The sequence below is a fragment of the Prionailurus bengalensis genome, chromosome A1, assembly GCF_016509475.1.
Source record: "Prionailurus bengalensis isolate Pbe53 chromosome A1, Fcat_Pben_1.1_paternal_pri, whole genome shotgun sequence".
Classification (NCBI taxonomy): domain Eukaryota; kingdom Metazoa; phylum Chordata; class Mammalia; order Carnivora; family Felidae; genus Prionailurus; species Prionailurus bengalensis.
Genome location: NC_057343.1, coordinates 119,036,771 through 119,060,552, shown reverse-complemented (window position 1 = coordinate 119,060,552; position 23,782 = coordinate 119,036,771). Strand labels below are relative to the sequence as shown.

The window sequence follows — 23,782 nt, the reverse complement described above, 5'->3', positions numbered from 1 at the left end:
AAGAACAGTGATAGGGGCTGATTTAGAGCAGGTGGTCAGGGAGAAGGTGATCTGAAATGAGACAAGAATGATAAGCAAGAGCTTGCCATACAAAGAGGGGCAGAAAACAAATGTGTACACCTCAGGAAGCAGGAGTAGCAGGGGCAAAGGTCCTGAGGTAGGACGTTTGGCCTAGATGAGTAGTATGACTGGAACAAATGACCAAGCAGTTCATAGGAGGTGGACTTAGGGAAGCGGTTGGTGATAGCAAGCTTAGCTTTCATTCTTAGAGCAAGTCAAAGGCCCTGGACAGTTGTGAACAAACAGGTATATGATCTGATTTATCTTTTAGCAGGATCCCTCTGGAATGAACTATAGAGAGTAAGTTGGGTAGAAGCAGGGAAATCAGCTAGGAGGATTTTGCAATAGCCCAGGAACACTGGCGCTTGGACGGACTACACCAATGTGCAAAGATTTATTACTAAGTGAAAAGCAAACAACAATGCAGGACATTGCTCGTAAATTGTTTTTGAGCATATACACATTCAGGTGTATGAAGCCGTTTCCCCACTAAAGGGTCCAGGAAAAAAAAAGTTAATAGTGGTTATCTTTGGGGAGAGGGCTTAATGAGGGTCATTTTATACCCTTCTGTACATTGTGCATGTGGCCATGTGTGCAAAGCATTACTTTTATTTAAAGATAAAATATTTTAAAATAAAAATTTAAAAATTGAGATAAAAGAAAACATAAAATAGAAGAGGCAGTGGGTGATCAATATCACAGAGAAGAAGAAGCCCACCCCTCACGGGTTAGTCCCTTCCAAGTACAATCCCCGGAAGAAGCCAGAGAGCCAGGCTGACCCTGGGGTGAGCTCCTGTTCTTGGATTACCATAGGATCAGGTGACTGCCCCCTTGAGAACCACTGGGCCCTGTTTCTGTCCTGCAGCTCTGTGACGTTTGTGGCTTTCAGGTCTCCTCAGGCAACTAATACAATTTCCTGTAAACGTCTGCGGCATTTCCCTATGCCCTGTGTGTCAAATCCCTCCCCTCCGTCATCCTGGCAGTTGGTTCGCCATGAGGCCAGCATGCCCTTCATTTAATTGCATGATTTGGCATAAACAGAAGGAAATACTTTGCTAGGGGAGAGAGTAGAGTGCAGCATCTGATTTCTCCTGTCAGCTGATTAGGATTTGTTGTGTCCCAACAAGGTCAAATGGAATTAGAAAGAAAATGCAGTGTGTCTGGTGTGTGTTTCAAATAACTGCATCATTTATGGAAACAGGACAAACGAATGGGGAAATTTTAAAGCCAATACTGACTGTCAGCTTCAAGATTCAAGGCACAAGAAGCCACTGCTTCTATGTTATGCCCAGAGAGAGAGAGAGAATAGTTGCTGGGGGCATTTTGAATTCTGCTGATTCTATCTATCATGCTTTGGTTCCACTCTCATGTTGGGGCAATTAAAAAGTGATGTCTGCTTTTCAGAGGCCCCAAGCACAGAATAAGTCAAGGCATGGAAATGCCACATTCTACTTTTAGCACTCTTCTAAGGCTCTTATAAGAGGTTTAGAGCCACGTTCTGTGATAGCAACTGCTGAAGCGTTCCATTGTGAATCAATCTCTTAGGATGTGGAAAGAAAAATCTCACTTCCAGAAGCAGCCACAACATTTCAGGTGTGGATGACTCCGGCCATGGCCACACCTCTGTGGATAAAACTGCAAGGCTTCTACCAGGATTTCTGTTGGTCTTGCAAATCTGTCATGTTCTTCCTTTCACAGACCCACCCCCTGCAGTGTTAGTAGGCCTGCATATAGGGTGTTTTTTTTTTAATGTTTATTTATTTATTTTGAGAGAGAGAGACCACAAGCAGGGGAGAGGGGCAGAGGGAGAGATAGAGAATCCCAAGCAGGCTCCATGTTCAACACGGAGACTGATACGGGGTTTGATCTGCCAACCCTGAGATTGTGACCTGAGCCGAAACTGAGAGTTGGACACTTAACCGACGGAGCCCCCCAGGCATCCCCCTGCAGATAGGTTTTAATCATTGCAGAAACGGCTTTAAATGTGGTCTAAGAGCTTTGAGGGAAGGTATGTTTCTGTTACGTGACCTGCATAGGATCTAGAGTATTATGGATGCTTAATGAACAGCCTCAACAGCTATTATTTCCTGGCCCAGAGCTGGAGGGCTATTCTGAGGCCAGACCTTCAGACAAGGCAATCTCCAAGTCTCTTCCCAGGCTAAATAATAGGCCAGAAAGCATTAACATTATCATGTCTCATGACTCAAAACATCCAAATGTGTATTATTTAAAAGACAAATTTAGACGTTTGATATGAAAGTTGAAATAAATGTGGAATTTGGGGGATATTAAAGTGAAATTTTTAAAAATTCAATATTGAGGGGAATTATATTACAGTAAATACTCTAAGGAACTGAGGATTCATTATTTCCCAGTATTTGGACAGTAACATTGCTGAATATCAGATATGCAGTAAAGAAATTAGTTTAGGGGCGCCTAGGTGTCTCAGTCTATTAGGCATCCAACTTTGGCTCAGGTCATGATCTCATGGTTCATGAGTTCAAGCCCCACATCGGACTCTGTGCTGACAACTCAGAGCCTGGAGCCTTCTTCAGATTCTGTGTCTCCCTCTCTCTGCCCCTCCCTCGCTTGCACTCTGTCTCTCTCTTGAAGATAAATAAACATTAAAGAAGAAAGAAAGAAAGAAAGAAAGAAAGAAAGAAAGAAAGAAAGAAAGAAAGAAAGAAAGAAAAAGGAGTTTATATCAGTAGCCAGGGATTATCTTTGTGGAAAATCCTTGTAGGTTTTTTTTTTTTTTTTTTAACAGCAGTTCACAACTGGATAGAATGGAGAAATAACACTAAAATAATGACTTACACTTGTGTTACCCATTTTCAAGGTGCTTTCACACATTTTGGCACACTGGATGGTCCCATTACTCCTGTTGGCTTGCAGGGAAGATGCGGTTAGCAGTCTCATCCATCCCCTTTAGGAAGGATGGAATGGGAACCTGGCCGAGCTGCACAGGAAGGGTCAACCACACAGTGTGGGCAGGTTCAAGGGCATGACCCTGAGCTAGGGACACCTGCTTTTAGTCACAGCAAAGGCTTTTATTAGGGGATGCACGCTGGGTGAGACCCTGAGCCGCATCTCTGTCCTGAGAATTTTTAGTTAGCTATTTAATGGGTTTAATTTCCTAATTTACTGTTTCCTAACCTTAAGATCTATCTTTCCATGTGGTTGAAAGTTAACATGCACACTGGAGGTAGCATAATAATTCTCCAGTATTGAGAAGACGATTATCCGAAATTTTTTTTATCTTTCTGTGCTTCAGAAGGTCCTTTGGAATTGTGTAGACACTCAGGAAGATTATTATTTTTGAAAGCAAATTATGAGTATCTTTGAATACATAGACATGGCAGCTCACGGAGGTTCCAATTAATAAAATTTAGTGAAATCATTTTTTTTCTGTACTTTTCAAGTCCCTTTCAGGAGAGCCATGGCTTATCCATCCTGTTCCAGGGAATGAGCTTCTCGGAGGCTCATCTCCTCAAAAGGCACAAAAACGGCTCCCTGGATGCCACGTGATGCCTTTGGAGAGAGGCTCCCACCTCCACCTTCCAAGGGGAGGTGGAGACCAGAGAGCATTATTTTTTTTTTAATGTTTTTGTTTTTGTTTTGATAGAGTAGGGGAGGGACAGAGACAGAGGGAGACACAGAATCCGAAGCAGGCTCCAGGCTCTGACCTGTCAGCACAGAGCCCGAGATGGGGCTTGAACCCACGAACTGAGAGATCATGATCTGAGCCAAAGTCGGATGCTCAACCGACTGAGCCACCAGGTGCCCCCAGAGAGCATATTTCTAGCTCTCACAGGTCAATCCGTACCTGTCTATCTGAATCAGCAGGCAGGCGGGCTGGGACAAACATTCATGCATACAAACACATACCTCCCAGGCTTCCAATGCCTACATAAGGAGTAGAGACCTTCTTCAGTTATAGGAAACTATTCATCATGTTTCCATTTAGTCTCTTCAAAGATACCTCCTGATCCACATCCTTTTAATCCAATTTCCAGCTTCATTCCCTACCTGCCAGCCAAAGAGTTATTTGTACAGGCAGCTTCCTCCCTTCCTCACCCTGTCCCGGCCAGCGGCATGAAGATGATGCCTGTGGTCCTTTAATGAAATCCCCGCCCCTGGAGCTGGGCTCACCTGAGGATTCGTTAGCCCGGTTCAGCAGTGACAGGCTTGACCACTGGTCAGGAACGACAGAAATACTCGCTCCACAGCCCCATCCAGCCCTAGCCTGGACAGCCATTGCCTTGGATGGCTTTGCAACATGCCCGTTGCAAGGCTTGGCCCTAGGAATGGCACAAACAGACACACACACACTCTGCCACACGCAGACACCTACACCCTGCGCAGGGATGCCAGATGACAGAACAGAAAAGGACTCTTTCATCCGGCAGCCTTCTGATTCCAGAGGAGCGTCTCTGAGCCACGACCTGCTGTTTCCCTGGTGACTGAGGCTTCCAAATAAACAGGATTCTGCTCAGACAGGCCAGTAGTCTCCATTCGGCTCAGCCATTTGCCCCAAGACAAACCACGTTAAAATAACACCCAGGATAGCTGCCGTCTGTCGTCTCTGCCTCCCTTCCCTGCTGGCCAATAGCTCTGCCTGCTGCTGGCTGTCCAGAGTTGGGGGCACTTAGAGCTCTGTGTATGTCCCTGTGGGTGGGGTCAGTGCGGGCTAGAGTCTACAGGCAGGTCCCCTCTGCTGATAAACAAGGTCAGAGATAGACCCAGAGGCTGGCATTCTCAGCTCCCCAGCCTGCCTCCCTGCTTCCCACACGGCCCTGCAGGACTGGTAGCCGGCTCTGTGGCATGGTGTCTGGAGGCAGACCAGCAACCTGATGTGCATGCCACGGCCCGTCCCCTCTCCCCACACAGAGCTGCAGTAACCGAGAAGTTCAGAGAGCCGGCGTGGGGCTGCTGGGAAAGCAGCCGCAGCACAGTGACAGTGACACGGAGCAGACGACACCCAGTGAATTTCCGTGTTGCCCTTGGACGAAGAGGCACAGTCCTCAGCCTACAAGGTTTTCAGGTAAGAATCTGAGTCTCCGTTTCGGGGAGGAAAGAGCAGGTTGTGGGCAGCGCTGAGGGCGTGCGTATGTGTGTGTGTCCAAGTGCAAGGATAATATTACATGGAGAGGGGGGGGAAAACGGGAAGACTGAAGGCAGTGGGATGTTTTAAGCAGATACCACTGGAACCAGTTCCCCGGCAAGTGGATCCCCAGAGGCTCGCCTCTGGCTGGGTTGTTTAATCCGTGGTGCTGGCCGCTCTGGGGAGAGGCATCGCCCGTGGCACAGGCATGTAAAAATAGCACCTAGACTTCAGAGACTGTAAAAACGATCCTGCACCATGCTGCCCCAGCACCTTTATTCCTCCACTGCCGGGCCGATGAGGACTGGAGGGGGCGGAATGTCCTCATTTACTGATGCGCTGGATACAACCCCTTCGGTTCCGCAGAAGCCAAAATCGGTGGCTTTACTAAGTCTGGAGGGCGTGAGCCCGCTGTGTCACACTCACCCTCTTGGGGAACCTGGACATTCAGCTGCCTCAGGAAGGCTGTTCACTGAGCACCTCAGACTTTATCCAAATTTTGATACAAAAGTGGGGCTGAAATACAGGATTAGCCGAATGTGATACGATAGGCGGCTATTCGGATGGCCCCGTGGCTCACCTGGACTACTCCTTACCTTCCTTCTGATCTTTGAATATCACACGCTCATCTCAGTGCCCCTGCAGACTGGCACTGGAGGAGAAGGTGCGGGAATGGCTAGCCACATCCACGTCACTATTACATGCCCAAAGTGTGCAAGGCTTCTAGAGAAGAACGCTTGAAAAATTCAGACCTCCAGGTCTGGGGGAGAATTTAGGCATCAAGTGCCCATTTTTCAGAGACCCAAGAGGAACTCACCTTATCTGGGCACTGGGGTCTAAGAGCTCCCTGCGTGACTCAGCAGAATGTAAACATTCAGTGCTTTCTCTAGCTGCTTTAACCACTGCGCCGCCCCCCCCCCCCCCCCCCCCCCCCCCCGCCCCAACCTCCCCACACACTCTTCTGCATTCTTTTTCTGCTTTGGCACTTTCCCTTTCATTCCCTACAGAGATGTGATTGTTTATGATGTAGTTCTGCAAACAGCGGTGGGAGAGGCGAGCATCCGCCAGAGGACGACCGGGGCTTTGTGTGAGGCTCAGCCAGCCCTGATGGTGGCAAAGGGTTGAAAAGAAATAAGCCCGGCTTTGCAAAGTGGTGTCCAGTGAAGGGCTGGCCGGCTGTTTACTGGGACTGTCTGGGTGAATGAGTGTGGATTTTGGTGGAGACTGTGATTCACAGTCACAAATTCCCTTTTCCTTTGTTTTCTTTGTGTTGGTCATTGAGGGCTTCTGAGGAAATTCCCCTTTTCAGATTGTATATCTGAAGGCAAGATCATCAAGGGTGCTGCTGAGGGCAGCTGGTGAGCACTGGAGGCTTTCTTCTGTTGACCCTGCCTTTGCTAGTATGAGTAAATGGCTTTGCAGATGAAGTACTTGATCAAAGGCCAAACTGATACACAAATAATGAAGGGAGAAAAACAAAGTTTCTTGTAAACTCTCTCCCAGATCTGCTGTGCATACATACAGATACGGCTTGCCTGGTTCCGAAAAGGATTTAAGGAAGCGCTATGAGGTTGCTTAAGTGGTTTGACGTCATAGGCCAGTAGCATCAACCACGATGATGATGCTTTCAGTGGTGAGGGTGGACGGCATCTTAGGCTCCGCCTACACTAAGTGATGGGATGCCTGACCCAGGATGGAGAGTGTGCTCGCTCGCCTGGCTCACATGCGTTCTGTGGATGCTAGTAAACCGTGGAGGATCACGGAGCTGCCAGGCCTGCTGGGCCACCCTCTAGGAGTGAGGGACGGTACAGAGTGTAAGGCATTCCCCATCCACCTTATCAAAGGGTGTTGCTTGGCCAACGCAATGCTCCTTGAGTTAAGCTGCTGGAAAAGCAATCTGTCACGGGTGCCGCAGGCATACCCGGTTTTAGGTAAATCTAATGCCTACACGTGAAACGAATTATAGGTGAATGAAGATTTTTTTCCCCCTGTTTTTCACTAATCAACACATGCTCACGGAGTACTGACAAGGGGTCCCATCTCAAGGTACAACTGGATTGAGCCCACTCAGACACAGAAAAGAGAGGGCACGTACCTGGGCGGGGGGCAGGTAACAGAGAGTGAGTGTGGACTGACAGGATGTCCAACTCAGCTGGGAGGCAGGGTCCAAGGTATGGGAACAAGGGCAAGCATCCAGGCCAGGAGTCTACAGAGAGAGAAGAGGAAGGAAGGGAATATGAAGTGTCTGATTCCTAAATATTCTGAATTAAGAGAGGCAGCCTAATATAGTGGTCAAGTGCATAGATTCTGCAGCGGGGCTCCCTGGGGTTCAGATTCAGACTGTGCCATTTATTAACCCTGTGGCTTTGTGCCTCAGTTTCCGCATCTGTAAAATGGGGTAAAAAAGTACCAACCTTGTCGCTGAGAGGCTCAAATGAGTCATGCTCTTAGTGCCTGGCTTATAGTAACTACTATGTATTTGCTATTAGTGAAAGGTGAGTTCTGAACACGCTGTACACAAGTCCTTTTGTTCCAAAGTCCAAAGTGACACTTTATGTTTCCTGTGCCCTTACTATGTGCCGGGTACCCGACTTGGCTTTATGTATCTGACCTTGCTGAATTCTCATAACAACCCTGGGAAGTAGGAATTGAGGCTTGCTGGGCTGGGCCATTTGCCGAAGTTCACGCAGTCACCAAGTGACAGAGCCACATGTCATACCCAGGCTGTGCTCCCACCTGATTTGCCATGTATGTTTTATCGGATCACTGGAGGACAGTGGAGACAGGTGGAATTTGATGACAGGAATTCACGACAGGTGATATTTGAAGACCTAGGAAAGTAGGCCAGGATTTGGAAACTCTCCTAAGAAAGGCAGACCCCAGGGGGTGCCTGGGTGGCTCAGTCAGTTAAGCATCTGATTTCAGCTCATGCCATGATCCGTGATCTCATGGTTCGTGGGTTCGAGCCCCACATCAGACTGTGCCAACAGCTCAGAGCCTGGAGCCTGTTTCGGATTCTGTGTGTGTGTGTGTGTGTGTGTGTCTGCTCCGCCCCCATTCACACTCTATCTCTCTCTCTCAAAAATAAATAAACGTTTTTTAAAAAATTTAAAAAAAGAAAGAAAGGCAGCTTGGCCCCCCCAGCTTGGCCCACAGTCAGACTCTCCACTTTGAGGACCTACAGCTTTTGAGACCAGGTCTTCAGGAACAAGACACGAATGCAGTCACGGGGGAACAAGAGGGGCCTCAGGTTTTCCTGAACCAGTCAGCAGATGATGCCCAAGAAGAGAGGAAATGGTGCCTGACGACAGACACAGAGGCAGAGGCACAAGGCTGCTGGGCCAGCACCCCGCTTCAACTCTGCAGGCCTGAGGTCAGAGGTCAGCTTGAGCTCAGCTCGACGTCAAGACTGGGTGACTCCAGTCGTAGAGAGAGAAGGGATGGGCCATCCAGAACTTGGTGTCTGTAAAAGACTCGATCTGCCGGTGCGACCCCTCTAAGGAGAACGTTTAAAATGTGACAGAGATTTGTTTTCTGCATAACTGCTCACGACCTCTGACTTTGTCCAAGGAATGCTAGTGGTGGGGACAGGCGTGAGGAGCAAGCCCCTCTTGCACCAGAGCTGTACAGGTGTGGGGGGGGGGGGAAACCTCAGACAAGACTCCCCTCTGTCTCTCCAGGACCTATAGTTTGCAAACAAATGTGCATGAGAATCACAGGGGAGCTTGGTTAAAAAATCAGGTACCCAGGTCCGGCCCACCGAAGTCCCGACTTAGCCAGGTTCCGGAGGGACCCACGATTTTGCATTTCCTGGGTAGGACCCAGGTGATTCCATCTTTGGTCCACAGGGGACAGTTGAGGAAACCCAAGTCTGACCATGGCTCTGGTTCTTTTCCCTTCATTGCTGTGAACGAAAACACAGAGTCATTTGGTCTGAGTCAGGGACAAGTGGCCTCTTCCTTGTCATCCCCTCCTTCCTGAATTACCATCTTCCTCGGACTAGCCCTCCACGTGTTGCAACATCCACGACAGTGTCCACACTGCACGCCGAGTTGTTATGTGCCAGGCACAGGGCCAACCCCTTCATGCTATTCCCTCACTCAACCCTCACAACCACCCCATAAGTTAGGTGCAATTATTATCCACCTTTTACAAGTGAGGGGAAAGCCCTCGCTGCTAGAAAGTGGCCGATCTGGGGTATGAACTCTGGACAAGCAGATTACCAGAGCACCATCATGGAACCTCCTATCAGCAGAGTTTTACCTGTTGGTCACTTCAGCCTTCCCTTCTCGCTCTTGGGTGCCTTTCTCTGGTTTACGTTCCTCTCTGGTCCGCTTCCATTCCCAGGCCCCCGTGTAACTTCCTCAGAAGATGATGCGGCCCTGTGCTCCCCTACTTTTTTCTCATTCAATCAATCAGAAAGGGCTGGGGCAAAGGGCAGGTGGAAGGCAGGTGTTAGGAGCTGAACTACGTCCTCTCCTTAAATTCACATGTTGAAGTCCTAACCTGCAGAGTATCAGAATGTGACCTTATTTGGAGACGCCTTTACAGAGGATATCAAGTTTAAATGATGTCATTAGGGTGGGCCCTAATGCCAGCATGACTGGCATCCTTATAGAATGGGGAAATTGGGACAGAAAGACATACCTAGAGGGAAGATGGCATGAAGACACGGGGAAAAGAAGGCCATCTACGAGTCATGGAGAGAGGCCTGGAACAACGCTTCTCCTCCCAGCCCTCAGAAGGAACCAGCCCTGCTGATACCCTGACCTTGGACTTCTGGCCTCCAGAACTGTGAGCCAATACACTTCTGTTGTTTAAGCCGTCAGTCTGTGGTACTTGTTGGGGGAGCCCTGGAAAACTACTATGGTGAGAGCCTAGGTTCACCCCCAGGTCCTGAGTTTGGAGTGATCTAGTTTGAGGCCAACACATCCTACCAAGTTATGACAACTTTCTCGTCTCTTTAACTCAGGAGTCAACTTCTGTTGACTTTAAACAGTGTTCATGGGACTCACAGATAGTCTAAGTCCCAGGAAGGAAGAAGGAATGAGCAGCAAGGATGACAAGGGGAGGAGAGAGGAGGGAAGGGAAAGTAAAGAAATAAAGAAGCAGCCTGATAAAGAGGACAGAGAATGGGGACTGGGAGGGGGGTTACTTGAGGGTCACTAGTGCCTTCACCTCAGGTTCATTCACCTCATTTGTGAGCTACTGCCAGTGTGCCAGGGAGCATGCTAGACACTGGGGCTGTGATACAGCCTGGAACGGACGGTTCCCGCCTTCCTGAAAGCTAGAGGCTAGAGAGGGACACGGACTCAATCACGCAGTAATTCCCCTGCGTGTCTCAGGAAAGCATATGCAGTACCGGACCCATTCATGGGGTCTGGAAAGGTTTTGGTGAGTTCGTGACGCTGGGGTTGAGATGTAGGGGATGGGCAAGCGTCCACTGGGTGAGGGATGAGTGTTTCAGACGGAGGGAAAATACTGCAAAGGTCACACAGTGTGAGGAAGTGCGGCATTGCCAAGGGGTGGAGGAAAGGCCAGTATGGCTGGAAGAAGGAAGGGAAGAATGAATGTAGGGAAGAAGGGGAAGGGTCAGAGAGCAAGGCCCAGGAGGGGGCCAGACCATGGCAGCTGGGTTGACAGTTTGGGTCCTTCAAGTGAGAACCACAGAAGGCCAGAGAAGGAAGGAATCCTGGATACGGCAAACTCCTTTCAGCAAAGGGAATGCTGGGATAGAGACGTCAAAGGCATGCTTTAGCAGTGGGTCTTTCCAAAAGCAAGACATCAGACTTTTTGAGTTCACAAACTTGGGGTTGGCTGCTTCGCCTCTAGGGAATGAAGTTCTAGCCATTGTCGACCCTCAACAGAGCACATTCTAGGTGTTTGTCAAGGCTCCATTGGGAAGGGTCAAACGGGGACAGTTCTGTCCTGTCAATGGTTAATGAGCCAGCTTGGCAGCTCGGACAGGTTGGCTGGGCAGCCCCCCATTTGGCAACACTTAGAGGACACAGGGGGGCCTCCGAATATAACCCGTCTGCTTGCTGTACTTTGTCTGAAGGTGCAGGAGCAGGCATGCATTCCAGAGGCACATTATTCAGTGGGGGCTGTGGAGAATGGCAGAGATTCTGGTTATGAAGGGGAAAGAGGTAAGGGCAGGGAGCCCAGAGAGACCGCTGAGGGCACTAGGGGTGCAAGTGGGCAGAGAAGCATCTGAAAGGAGCAGTGCAAAGGACCTGATGCCAAATGCTGCCTCACTGGTGAGCTCACGGGAGCAGTGGCAAGATGGGCCCGCAGCCGGCGAGTTCCCACTTGGGTGGTGCCTGAGCGCCCCACTACCACACGCACGCCATCTCCATCGCTGGGAAACTTCTCGTCAGTGCCAGGTATCGTTGGCGTAATGCACTCAGGAGCCCCCATGTAAAAGTGAACGCAACACCTTTGCCAGGAGCTCCGCCTGCCAAAAAAAAACTCTCTTCCTTTTTCTTCCTGGAGAGGGGCTGGATCTGGCTAAGCAAGGATGAGTTGTGGGGGCAAACGGGGCACACTTTGGAAAATAGAGGGGATTTTCAGGAAGGTGAGTAAGCAGCGCAAGGCCTCTTGGGGAGCAGGATCCCCTGACTCTGCTCCTCTTCTCCCACCCACTCAAACCCCACTGGCCTCTTTTCTGTTCCTCTGAGGTTCCATGTCCTTACCAGCCTCTTGGACATTGTGACTGCTGTTCCATCTGCCTGGAATGCTCTACCTTGTTCTTTTTTTTTTTTTTTTAATGTTTATTTATTTTGAGAGAGAGAGAGAGAGAGAGAGGGAAAGAGAGTAAGCGAGCATGAGCAGGGGAGAGGCAGAGACAGAGGGAGGGAGAGAATCCCAAGCAGGCTCGGCACTGTCAGCCCAGAGCCCAACCCAGGGCTCAAACCCGTAAACCACGATATCATGACTTGAGCAGAAGTCGGATGCTTACCCGACTGAGCCACCAGGTGCCCCAACCCTGTTCTTCACATAGCAGGTCTTTTCATCCTTGGGCCTCACCTCTCTCAGCAACTCCCCCAAAGAGGCTTCCTTTCCCGTCTCTATCATGGGACTTGCCTCAGTCTGTATTTATCTTGTCAACTTTTTAAACACTTGCTATTGTCTGGAACGTGAGCCTCACAAGGGCAGGATCTCATCCATCTTGTTTCGTGCTGTATCCCTGGGACAGAGCCTAGCCACAGAGGTGCTCAGTAAATATTGGCCCAATGAATGAATGAGTGACTCATAGAATCTTGGATTGAGAAATCCAAGGCCCAGGACAGAAGTGGGATCTCCGGCTCTCTGCTGCTCCTCACAGTTCTAGAAAAGGGTGCACCACATGTGAAAGCAAAGCTGACAAGTTTGTGTCTAGGGCCTGTGACCCTGACTTAGGGGACCACACCCCTCATGGACCCCAGGCCATATGCCACCTACTCTGGCTTAGCCAGCCTACTCTCAGCTCTTCAGAGAACTCACTTTCGTTGCCTGGAAAAATCCAGCTTAGTGGTATTATTCATGCTTAGAGATGAATAACTTCTTTTGGCTGATGGGCATCAAAGGGAAACAAGTGATGTCAGGCACCTAGAAGGGAGACATCGATCTGGCGTGTTCCGGGCCTCACACCCATGGGGGCAGATGGACCACAGCATCTCTGCCTTTGCCATCGGTCTGATGGGAACACAAGCAGTCTGTGTTGATTAATCAATGTGTGCAAAGTGCTGCACCAATACCTCTGGGGCCATAAAGAGCCTCTAGAAAACAAGACTCTTCTTTTACTTCCTCAGAATCTCCATCAGAGTTTAGAAATGGCAACTGGGGGAGAGCGGAGATGAAGGCTCCAGTCATTCCCTGGAGCCCACACAGAGCAAGTCTGCAGCCCAGAGAACATTCCCCTGGTTCAGAGTCACGGGCTGAGTCGGCCCAGGCTTCTTGGCCTTTGGTGATAAGGTGTTTAAGTTCCAGGAGCAAAGGCAAAATCTCCACTCAGTTGGCCAAAAAACCTTGCTGCCATTTTCCCTGGCTGGTCCTGGATGTCTTTGCTGAGGGCTCTGGAAGCAGAGTCCTAACTTCCTTGGAAAGAGAGCTAACATGGAAGCCCAAGACTCTTCTCATTATTTCATTATTTCAGGGTGACAGTCAGTGGTGCATAATGGTAGGGTAGCAAAATGGCCAACAGCATGGACTCTGGCGCAAGACCGGGTATGAATTTTGGCTCTGACCCTCAATAGCTACGTGGCCCTGGCCAAGTTTCTGTAAAATAGAGAGAATAGGGGCACCTATTTCCTCAGGTTGTGGCCAGGAGAAGTCCATACTGGGTTCCATTGTCAGCACTAGGAGCTGCTCTCTCACAGGGCTGCCCTAAGACTTCAGTGAGACAGTACATGTAAAGCCCCAAAAATATTTCAGTATGCAACACACAGCACAGTATTTGCCCAATAAAATATTAATTATTGCTACCAACAGGTTTGCAGTCTGGCTAATGCTTTTCTGGAAGCCTTCATAAGAATGTATTTGATGTTAAAAATGGTCCTGGGGCATGAAGGTGGTCACCTGCTGTCCTGCTGTTCCTCCATCAGCTTTTTTTGTCGCAAGGGGCAATTATCACCCTGTGCTTTCTCAGCACTTAAAAGCCTCAGGTCAGGAAACTAGAACTAGCCGAGAAAGCAACAGACCCCTTACAGAGCTGAAGCATGGAACAGACACAGGCCATTTGTTCAGCAGTTTTAGGCTGAGGGCGTTTCCAACAAACAATTAAAGAAGGAGTCAACCCCAGCAGTCTCCTTCTGCTCAATCCACAAAAGGGCTTTGGGATTCCCACGCACAGACAGGCACGGGGTTTCTCAGGGCACAGACTACTCAGAAATGCTGCTCAAGGGCCCTGGCCCGGGGCTTTGAGCTCAAATCATTTGAAAATCAACTACAAGGATGAAAGGGACACTCTGCAGGAGGCTGGCCTGCACTGGATCTTGCATTCAGGCTGTCCAGTACTCCGCCCCTCCCTCCGGAGTGACCTTGGGTACGGAACTGGTCCTTTTTAGACTTTGGGTTCCTTCTCTACAAGAGCTGCCTCTGGAGAGTGGCTTGGAGGTTAAGCATGGTGTGCAAAGCTCCAGCTGTCTCTCTCCATACCCGTTCCTCTGTGGCCCTCTTGACCATCACATAGCTGTGGATATGGAAAAAACCCAGTGGTGATCAATGTTGTAAAGGCTTGCAAATATTTGCTTGCACCAGGTGACCATGAGCGCATCACTTGGCTGCTGGAGCAGCATAGAGAGATGGATTATGGGAAGGGGTCCAGGCCACAGTCTGAAGGAGGGGATGTTGGCAGCCCCCACACTCAGCTCGGCCCATCCTTGCACCACAGGGACCAGGCCGAGATTATGGATTTTTAGCCTGCTGTTCCCCTGGGTCGTCAGACTTCTCACGAAGGCCTGAAGATTGATGGTCTTCCTTAAAAGAGGTGGACCCCTTCCTGACCCACTCTGACCTTCCCCAGATGCCTCCCCACCTCCCACTAAGGCCCGAGGATTTAACACACAGCTGGTTCAGGGTGGATCCAACTGTAGGCAGTGCACGTGGGGGGAGAGCGTTTCCAAGGCGATGTCCGAGTTGTCTCTAGTGACCCATTGACCTGACCCTCCCCGCCTTACGCTGCCCCAAAACTGAGCTAAGACTTTGGAGGGCGGATACACCTTAGGATGTCTGGCGGGAGCCCTATTATGGTGGGAGGTTCAGATCCCACGCTGGGATGGGCCCTGGGGAAGGTCAGGGGGAGGGTGAGCCAAAGCTGGCTTCATCGCCTCTGTTACCTCCTGGCCTTTCCTTCTTCTACTGGAGAGGCAGTCAGATGCGGGGTGTGGAGGCCCCCGTTTTAGCAACTGTAAAGAACGTCTTGTCGAAAATCTCTCAACATGTCTTGTTGTAGGATGGAAGCATATCCTGAGTTGGCCACTTTAAAGTCTTTTTATACTGGAGATCAAGAGAAAGACCTCTGGTGACTAATTAGGAGTCCTACATTCGCCAGACTATTACAGCCCCAAAGTCAGTGTTTCCCCAGAGTCAAGGTCCCTTTCTCTTCCTGGCCAGTCCCACATCCTGCTGGGCCTGCGTTGGCTACTCATGTTTCTCATTATCTCTCCCCCATCCTCTTTAAAGGCTTCTCACTCCACCCAGGGGTTTTATTTTTAAACTTGCACAGTAATGCTAGGGCTGAACAGGACACACTGCCCACATTCACGGGAAACTGGGCTGCCTGGAAAAGCAGCCCCCTTTTCGGAGACTTCCTTCCTCCCTCTCTCCCTCCGTTCCTTTCATCTTCAACGGGCACCTTCTCCATGAGGGGCTCTGCCAGAGAACACAACAACAAAGCAAAAGATCCGGTTCTGCCCTTGGGGCGCTTACATTCTAACAGGGTAGGGAAGACCGGGGATAGACAGACGGAGTATGTAAACACACACCAAATAAGCCAACAAATAAACAAATGAAATAAGTAGAAATTTGTTAAGATCTACTCTATAAAAGGGACATACAAGGCACCAGAACAAGAGAAGCTGTTACAAATTAGGTAGACAGGGGGGCGCCTGGGTGGCTCAGTCGGTTGGGCAGCCGACTTCGGCTCAGGTCATGATCTCACGGTCTGTGAGTTCGAGCCCCGCGTCGGGCTCTGTGCTGACAGCTCAGAGCCTGGAGCCTGCTTCTGATTCTGTGTCTCCCTCTCTCTCTGACCCTCCCCCGTTCATGCTCTGTCTCTCTCTGTCTCAAAAATAAATAAACGTTAAAAAAAATTAAAAAACAAAACAAAACAAAACAAAACAAAACAAAAAAACAAATTAGGTAGACAGGGGAAGCCTCTCTAAGGTGGTGACGCAGAAGATAAGACCAAAAGAATGAGGGGCGCCATGCATGCAAAGAGTAAAGTGAAGAATATTCTTTGTGGAAGGAAGAAAATGGGGTAAGGCCCTGAGGTGAACAAGTGCTTGGTGTGTTCTAGAATCCAGCAGAAGGCCAGGATACTTCAAGCATCATGCACAGGGGGAAATGGTCAAAGTGGAGAAGTACTCAAAGAACAGATTATGCAGACATGTGGAATCATGCAGAAAGTTGGGGCTTTTTTTCTGAGGGCAGTGGAAAGCCACTGGGGATTAGAATTGGGGGGTGACATGCAATGATTGACTTTTAAGACTCTTATTGGGTCCTGGATGGAGAGCAGATCTTAAGAGGGGCAAGATAAACAGCAGGGCGTGAGGTAGGAGGCCTCAGAATCATGCAGGAAGGAGATGATGGTGGCTAGTCTGGAGCAAGGCAGTGCCACAGCTAGAAACTTCTTGGAAGAGCCTGCCACTGGACAGTCTCCTTACGAAGAGTCATAAGACAGTATCCCACACTCATAAGACACAACAGAACACTAGGCCCCAAAGGCAAGAGGCAGTCAACATAAGCAGTAGAGTTTAAATATCCTATTGTCTGTCACTAGCCATATGTATTAGGTTTCCAAACCCAATTAAGTAGATCTTTGTTCAACCGTGGCTCCTACGACTTTCTGAAAGGTATAAATGCTCCTGTATACCATGGCAACTCCCTCTGTCCTTTACAGCTTTGCCTTGGATAGGAGGCCAAATGGCTTTGACCGAGTGATCTCACCTACATGCAAAATTCAAAGGTGACTTTATATGCCTGAATGACTTCAATAGGGGTCTCTTCTGTCCAGGAAAAACATAACGATTTTTACTCTTTGCAAGAAAGTAGATGAGAAACAAAACAGAATGGCAATGGAGCCATTCAACAGAGAGCAACAATAGTAGTTATTATCTGGTGTGTACTTCAAGGCACTTTACTTGTAGCAACTCATTTAATCCTCCAAAAGACTGATGAGGTAGGTACCACTCTTGATCCTTTTTGCTGAGAATGGAGATAAGGTTTAGGGGGAAGTGATGTTGGAGTGCAAGTGGCAAAGTCAGGGCTCTCAGGCTGGTTGACTCCTATTGGCTGAATGAACTCCTAATGACCAGGGCTCAGGAGCCGTCTGCTTTGTGACTACTCTGTTTTAAAAATTGCATTGAGGGGTGCCTGGGTGGCTCAGTTGGTTAAGCGACCGACTTCAGCTCAGGTCATGATTTTGCAGTTCGTGAGTTCGAACCCCGCATTGGGCTCTGTGCTGACAGCTCAGAGCCTGGAGCCTGCTTCAGATTCTGTGTCTCCCACTCTCTCTACCCTTCCCCTGCTCACGCTCTGTATCTCTCTGTCTCTTAATAATAAATAAATGTTAAAGAAAAAAATTTTTTTTAATTGCATTGAGGGGTGCCCGGGTGGCTCAGTGGGTTAAGCATCTGACTCTTGATTTTGGCTCAGGTCATGATCTCACAGTTTGTGAGTCTGACCCCTCTGGTGAGGGCTCTGCCCTGACAGTGCAAATCCTGCTTGTGATTATCTCTCCCCCGCACCCCGTCAATAAATAAATAAACTTAAAAAAAAAAAACGCAATAAAAAACTCCATTGAAAAAGACCTGAAGGAGATCATCCAAAATGTTAGTGAAGCAGGGATATGAGTAGATTTTCTTTTTTGTTATTATTTATTTTTAAATTTGTTTTAATGTTCATTTATTTTTGAGAGAGAGGGAAACAGAGAGAGAGAGAACGTGAGCAGGGGAGAGGCAGAGAGAGAGGGAGACACAGAATCGGAAGCAGGCTCCAGGCTCTGAGCTGTCAGCACAGAGCCCAAGGCAGGGCTCAAACCCACGAATCGCGAGATCGTGACCTGAGCCGAAGTGGAACGCTTAACTGACTGAGCCACCCAGGCATCCCTATAATTCTTTTTTAATGTTTGGAATACATAGTGCCTGGTACACAGTGAATACTCAAAAATAATTTATTTACTGAAATTATTGGGTTAATAAGTTACTTAAAAATTACTTTTACATCATTAATATATTTCATTATAGGAAATGTAAGCAATACCGGAAAAAAAATTTACCCATTATCCAGAGAAAATCATTATTAAAATATTGGTAATAGCAATGTCCTTCTAGTCCTTTTCCTGTATTTATGTATGTCTGTTTCTGTCTGTCCCTATCTATGCATATAGATAGTATGTGTGTAAAACAAAAATGGGATCATACAGTACTTATAGGCTTTTAACTTACTTTTCCACTTGGCAATATACCATGGGCATTCTCCGTTGCATTTTATATTCTTTTAAAATAGAATTCTTAACGGTGGCAGTGCATTCCCCTATAATTTATTTAATGAGCCCTATATTATTGCATATTCAGTTTGTGGTACCCATATTAATAATGCTGTCTTGAACTTCCTTCCAAAACACCTTTACGCATACCTATATTACTTATCAAAGAAAGAAGAGAATTATATATTGAAATACAAAAAGAGAAAGATACCTATCTTGGGGTTTTTTGGGGTAGGCCAACTAGCATATTTCTTGCATCTGTCCTTCAGAATTCAAGCAAAGGCGATGTCAGTTACCATACCCTCCGTTTTCCCAGTCTTGTCATTACTCACCTCTCAAGCATGTTTCCCGTGCAGTTGTGTCTCAATGCAGGTAGATTAAGAAAAATCCCAGTCGTGGCTACAGTGTGGGCCCTGACGTTACGCAGCCAGGCATAAGTTCCAATCCTACCCCTAACCAGATATGTGACTCCGGGTAAGTCCATTTTCCTGAGCCTTAGTTACTTGGTGTGTAAATGGCATATCCCCTGGAGGATACAACGAAGTAAACCAGGTAAAGCTCTCTTAAGTATGTGCCCAGCCTAGAAGGAATGCTCATAAAATGGTGATTACTATTATTATAAAGATAGAGGAAGAGTTTTCTCCGAAGTTCAGTGCTTTGGAAGACTCCCTCCCAACCTACACTGCAGGATCCCAGTAACATGAACTTAACTTAAAAAAAAAAAAAAAATCACTGAACATACCCTCTGGCTATATTACCCTTTTCCTCTTTATAAGACTAAAGTGTTAAAAAGCAATTAACTTTTTTCCCCCTTCCTTGCCAAAAGCCAGGTTTGTTGGATTAGAGATATATTTAAATTACGTTGTTCACAGCTGCATTTAGCATTTAGCCAGCTGTGTTTTATAAATGTCTATCCTAAAATAAAAACAAAGCAGGCAAAAAAAAAAAAAAAAACCAAAAAGCAGAACTGTCTACATGGACCTTAAACTGCTCTCAGTGTTCTATAACAAAACAGAAATTATCTAACTCCTAAAACACAGACCACAGAAAGAATTGACCTGAGTTGTATATTGTACACTGTTAACACAGACACACTGTTGGCACATAGTAGGTGCTCACTGAACCTTGTTGAATATATTTATTGAATACATGTTTTCCTTGCAGACAGCAAGTGGGTGAGAAATAAATCAGTATATTCACTTCATCTAAATACTGTCAGTGCCTATTTGGAGGGGCAAAAGAAGAGGGTAGAAGATTGAGTGAACAGATGCTTTTTGAGTCTGTAAATCGAGTGTTGGGAAACTTTACCCTCCTAATTCAAGGCCCGTGAGATACATTTATGATCCCGATGGGATTGTGTAGGGATTTCTCTAACCTGCCGTCAAGGAGAGCACATATGAATGATAAAGCACTTCTGATGGCCAGACCAAGTTTTTCCATTTTGTCTAACTATGGGAAACACTCTGGAAAATATTAGTGTATGTGCAATAGTGTATCCTCAATATCAAAATGGCTCGAGAGATCATGGGGAACACGTATGATTATAAGGCAACCCACCACTGGGCCAAGGCATTAATTATAGAGCAAACCCCTAAAGACAAATAACTATGAGGCACCCCACAATTTCCAAAGAAATAACTGGGAGTGCTGGAACTGCCAGCATCTACTGCTCTTAGGCATTTCTCTCTTCAGATGCTTGGCTGGTACTGGTTGACTGCCTTCCCGCACAAGAGCTCATGCTGTGGGTGATCCAAAGATACAATGTGTTCTTTGCTTTCATACATAAGCTAGGGGAGGACAGAGACAAGCCAACAACTCCATGGAAACTTAGAAAGAATGAAATGATTGCTAGGCAAAACACTGCATGGGTCCTTGAAGGGAGGAAAAACCTTATTTACTGGAGATATCACAGAACGCTTTGCAATGGAGAGGTAACATTTGATAGAGGCATTGAAGGATAAGAAGAGTTGTAATTAGCAGCAACTGGAAGGGAAGGGCATTCCAGGCTGGGGAACAGCATACACTAACCATGAAGGCCTGAGAATACTTGGTATGCAACAAGGAGAGGGAGAGCCCCAGACCGATGAGATGGGGAAGGATAAAGTAGGAGGTGGGGCTTTTCAGACCAGATCTGGGGTTACTGAAATGCTTTGCAAAGGACTTTGGGCAATGGGAAGCAATGGAAGGTTTCTGATAACGGAAGCACTGGCACACGCAGGTCCTCTGTTAGAAGAAAGGCTTCAGAGGCAGCAGAAAAAGAGATTGGAACAACAAAGCTTGGAGGCAGGAGACCAATCCTGAAGCTCTGTCTTCCATTTTCCATCTGCTTAACCTCCGTAGTCATGCACAGTGTGGACCACTGCCAGCCTCCCCCTTGGATGCCGTGATCCTGTACCTTTGGGCCTGCCTCCTGTGGCTTCTCTGAGAGAAGGGTCTTACATTGCAGATCTTGGAGACAGCGGGGCATCCCCCACCTCTGTTCACTTCTTTCCTCAGGCTCCGGGTTATTCTCCCTTGAAGATCCCACCTCACTCCTCTCCTGCATCTGCCCCCAACTCTGGCCCCTCTGCAGAGCCCTACTGTCACTGCGGGCCCCACCCTCAGCTCCGTACCGATGGGCGACTCTTATTTCAGACGTAGCACACACCATAGGTAGCTAGCTCATGTCTGCTCTGCACAATGGGACTCTCCTGGTTACATCCACTCTGTCGGTAAACAGCGCTCCATCCCTGTCTCCTTCCTGCACACTCTGAGTCATCATCTGATGATCCCTTTGCTAAGTTCCCATCATCTGCCAAATCCTCCTCATTGTCCTCCCCAAGTGGTTTTGGACCCATCATCTGCCTTCTACTCACAGCTCTAGTTTAGGACCTTCTATTTCAATTCAGCAACTCTTTACAGAGCACCAGGAACTGTGCTGAGGATATGACACTGCACAGGAAGCTCATGGCCCCTGCCCTTGACTAGCTTACAGTTTAGTAAAGAAGATGAGCATTAAGCAACGACTTGAAGACTGATGAACGTTTCAGGGAGGGAAACACAGAGCACCGTGCTCCTTGGCCTCCGCTCTGCCTCTGCCCTGCCCTCTCCCAGCACTGCCATTTTCCTATAAGTTGTTACCGAAAGCATCTTCCAAATTCCCTTCTCGGAAATCTCCACTGGCTCCCCAGGGCTTGCAGAGAAGAGTGCAAACTCTTCAGAATGGCACGGAGGTCCTCTGTGATCTGACTCCACATGAGTGTGCGGGGACCCCGTGAGTCCTACACATCCCCCTGCCCAGCAGAACCTGTCCTCCTGCGGGGAAAAGGCCACCTCCACTCCCCATGCCTGGGCCTCTGTTCAAGCTATCCTGGGATCCCGTGTCCATATGCATGAAGCCTATGTGTTCTTCTGGTTGAGCTCCCACTGCTTCCACCAAATCCTCCACAGCCCCTTCTCTCTCAGGCTTTCACCCCCCGCCACGGCATTTACCGCAGGCGGTCTCATTTACAATTTCACTTCCCACCTTCCATCAAGGACAGGGAGTTGGTCTTATTTGTTCTGAAAAATCATAACAAAAATAATAGCTAAACCTACCAGATGCTTTACAGGCAACAGGAGTCATGTGCTTCACCCTTTAAAAAAAAGTTTTTTTATTTATTTTTTAAATTTACTTTGAGAGAGAGAGAGAGAGAGAGAGAGAGAGGCAGAGAAAGAATCCCAAGCAGACTTTGTGCTGCCAGCGCAGAGCCCCATACGGGGCTCGATCTAATGAACTGTGAGATCATGATCTGAGCCGAAACCAAGAGTCAGACGCTTAACCAACTGAGCCACCCAGGTGCCCCACCTTGTTGCATCTTTATAACAAGCACGGGGTGGGGGGTGGACACTATCCCTGGTCTCACTGTACAGGCTAACTTTCTGGATTTAAATCCAGGAATCCTGACCTAGGAGCCCATGCCTTTGACCATGACTCCACCTTTATTCCCTCACTGGGTTTTGTCAGGTCCCTTATACGTAATGAAGGTCACTCCATATTAAGTGAATGGGGACAGTGACAACCAGGGCAGTGAACCTCAAGGTCATGCGACAAATCACAATGTTTGAGAGATGTCAAAGGCAGAGCAGTGAGTGACCACACCTCACATGTATTAACTAGGTTACAGAAGCGGGTTTCAAAGAGAAGCCATTTTGACTGATGCGGGACTGGGTGACAGCTCGTGGCATCCCGATTGGTTTAATCTGATTTGATTCGGGAGGTGACCTGGCCCTCTTACGCAGCCCCATAACACAGGTGCCCCGAGCAGAGCACTCTCCTGTCACACAATCACCTCGCCTCTCTGCCTGAGCCTGTGAGGAGATACTTAACAAGGGCAACGCCCTCTCCCCGACTCACTGGACTGGACCTGTCTGTTTCCTTAAGGAGAGAAGAGTGGAGCCCAGGCCCTCCCCTGAGGGCCTGCCCTGCTCAGCTCCAGACAGACCTGCCTTTGTGAGTAAGGGCAGGACCTCTGTGGCATCCTACTGCATGGGAGCGGGGCCAGAGGGGAGAGCCAGGATGGGAAGGTTGGGAAAGGGGAAGAGCTGCTTGCCCAGAGGGCTATGCACAGGCAGCCACCATGAGACCAGCCAGGGTGCCTCCTCCATCCTTTGTGGGCACAAACAGGGGAGTGTATGAACAGGCAAGAGCCAGCCCTGGAGGGCCGGGAGGAATGTGGCCCCAGGTTCCAAAGCCTGGCCGTACAAGGCACTTTGATCTTTCATATCCCCCCGGAAGAAAACCTCTGCAGTGTGGACATGTGGCAAGGGAGAAAGCCCACTCCTTTCTATCTACTGCTCGGAGGGACTGCCAGGTGCCCAGCCTTTCTTTGCTTTCTTCCTTCGCCTGGCTTGAGTTTGGCTCATCTTGTTACAGTCTGGACATCTTTCTGATGCCACACTGTCTTCCATATGCTGGCTTAAATGCCGCATTTTGGGGATGGGGATATGTCTGATAATATACAGATGGGCAGATAGACAGATAAATAAATCATTGTGGGGAATCTCGTGTAGGAGGCCGTGCTTTCTAGTCTCGATGGGACTAGATTCAGCGATGCCACACTACGGCTGCTTGTGTGAAACCTTACACCCCAACACAGCCAGCACACTGCACTACGCCCTTAAGATTTCTAAGTGAACAGAAACACGTTTGGAGAGGCTGGGACTTTTTTGACCTGCTCCTAAGACCATGAGAGCCATTCTGTTGTGTTGCAAATCCAGCAAAAAAGTCCTAATTCCACAGCTTCCCCCAGGAGCATCCACAGGGCCCCTGCTGCTGTTCCAGGTCTGATTCCATGATAACTGGACCTGGAGGGGAAACCAGTGGCTGTTAAAGATAAAGAACTTTCGGGGCGCCTGGGTGGCTCAGTCGGTTGAGCAGCCGACTTCGGCTCAGGTCATGATCTCGCAGTCCG

The 23,782-nt window shown here is 48.4% G+C and overlaps 1 protein-coding gene across 5 annotated transcripts in view; it reads left to right on the top strand.

The window, feature by feature from the left end:
* The window catches only part of FGF1 (fibroblast growth factor 1), a 106,464-nt gene that overhangs the window by 5,458 nt on the left and 77,224 nt on the right, over positions 1-23,782 (top strand). For 4 of the 5 annotated variants that reach the window (XM_043589816.1, XM_043589791.1, XM_043589780.1 and 1 more), the window contains exon 2: positions 4,951-5,104. The gene's annotated coding sequence lies outside the window, so the exon portion shown is untranslated. Of the gene's footprint in view, positions 1-4,619; positions 5,105-23,782 lie in introns of those variants that run through there. The other variant, XM_043589787.1, reaches the window with a different exon arrangement.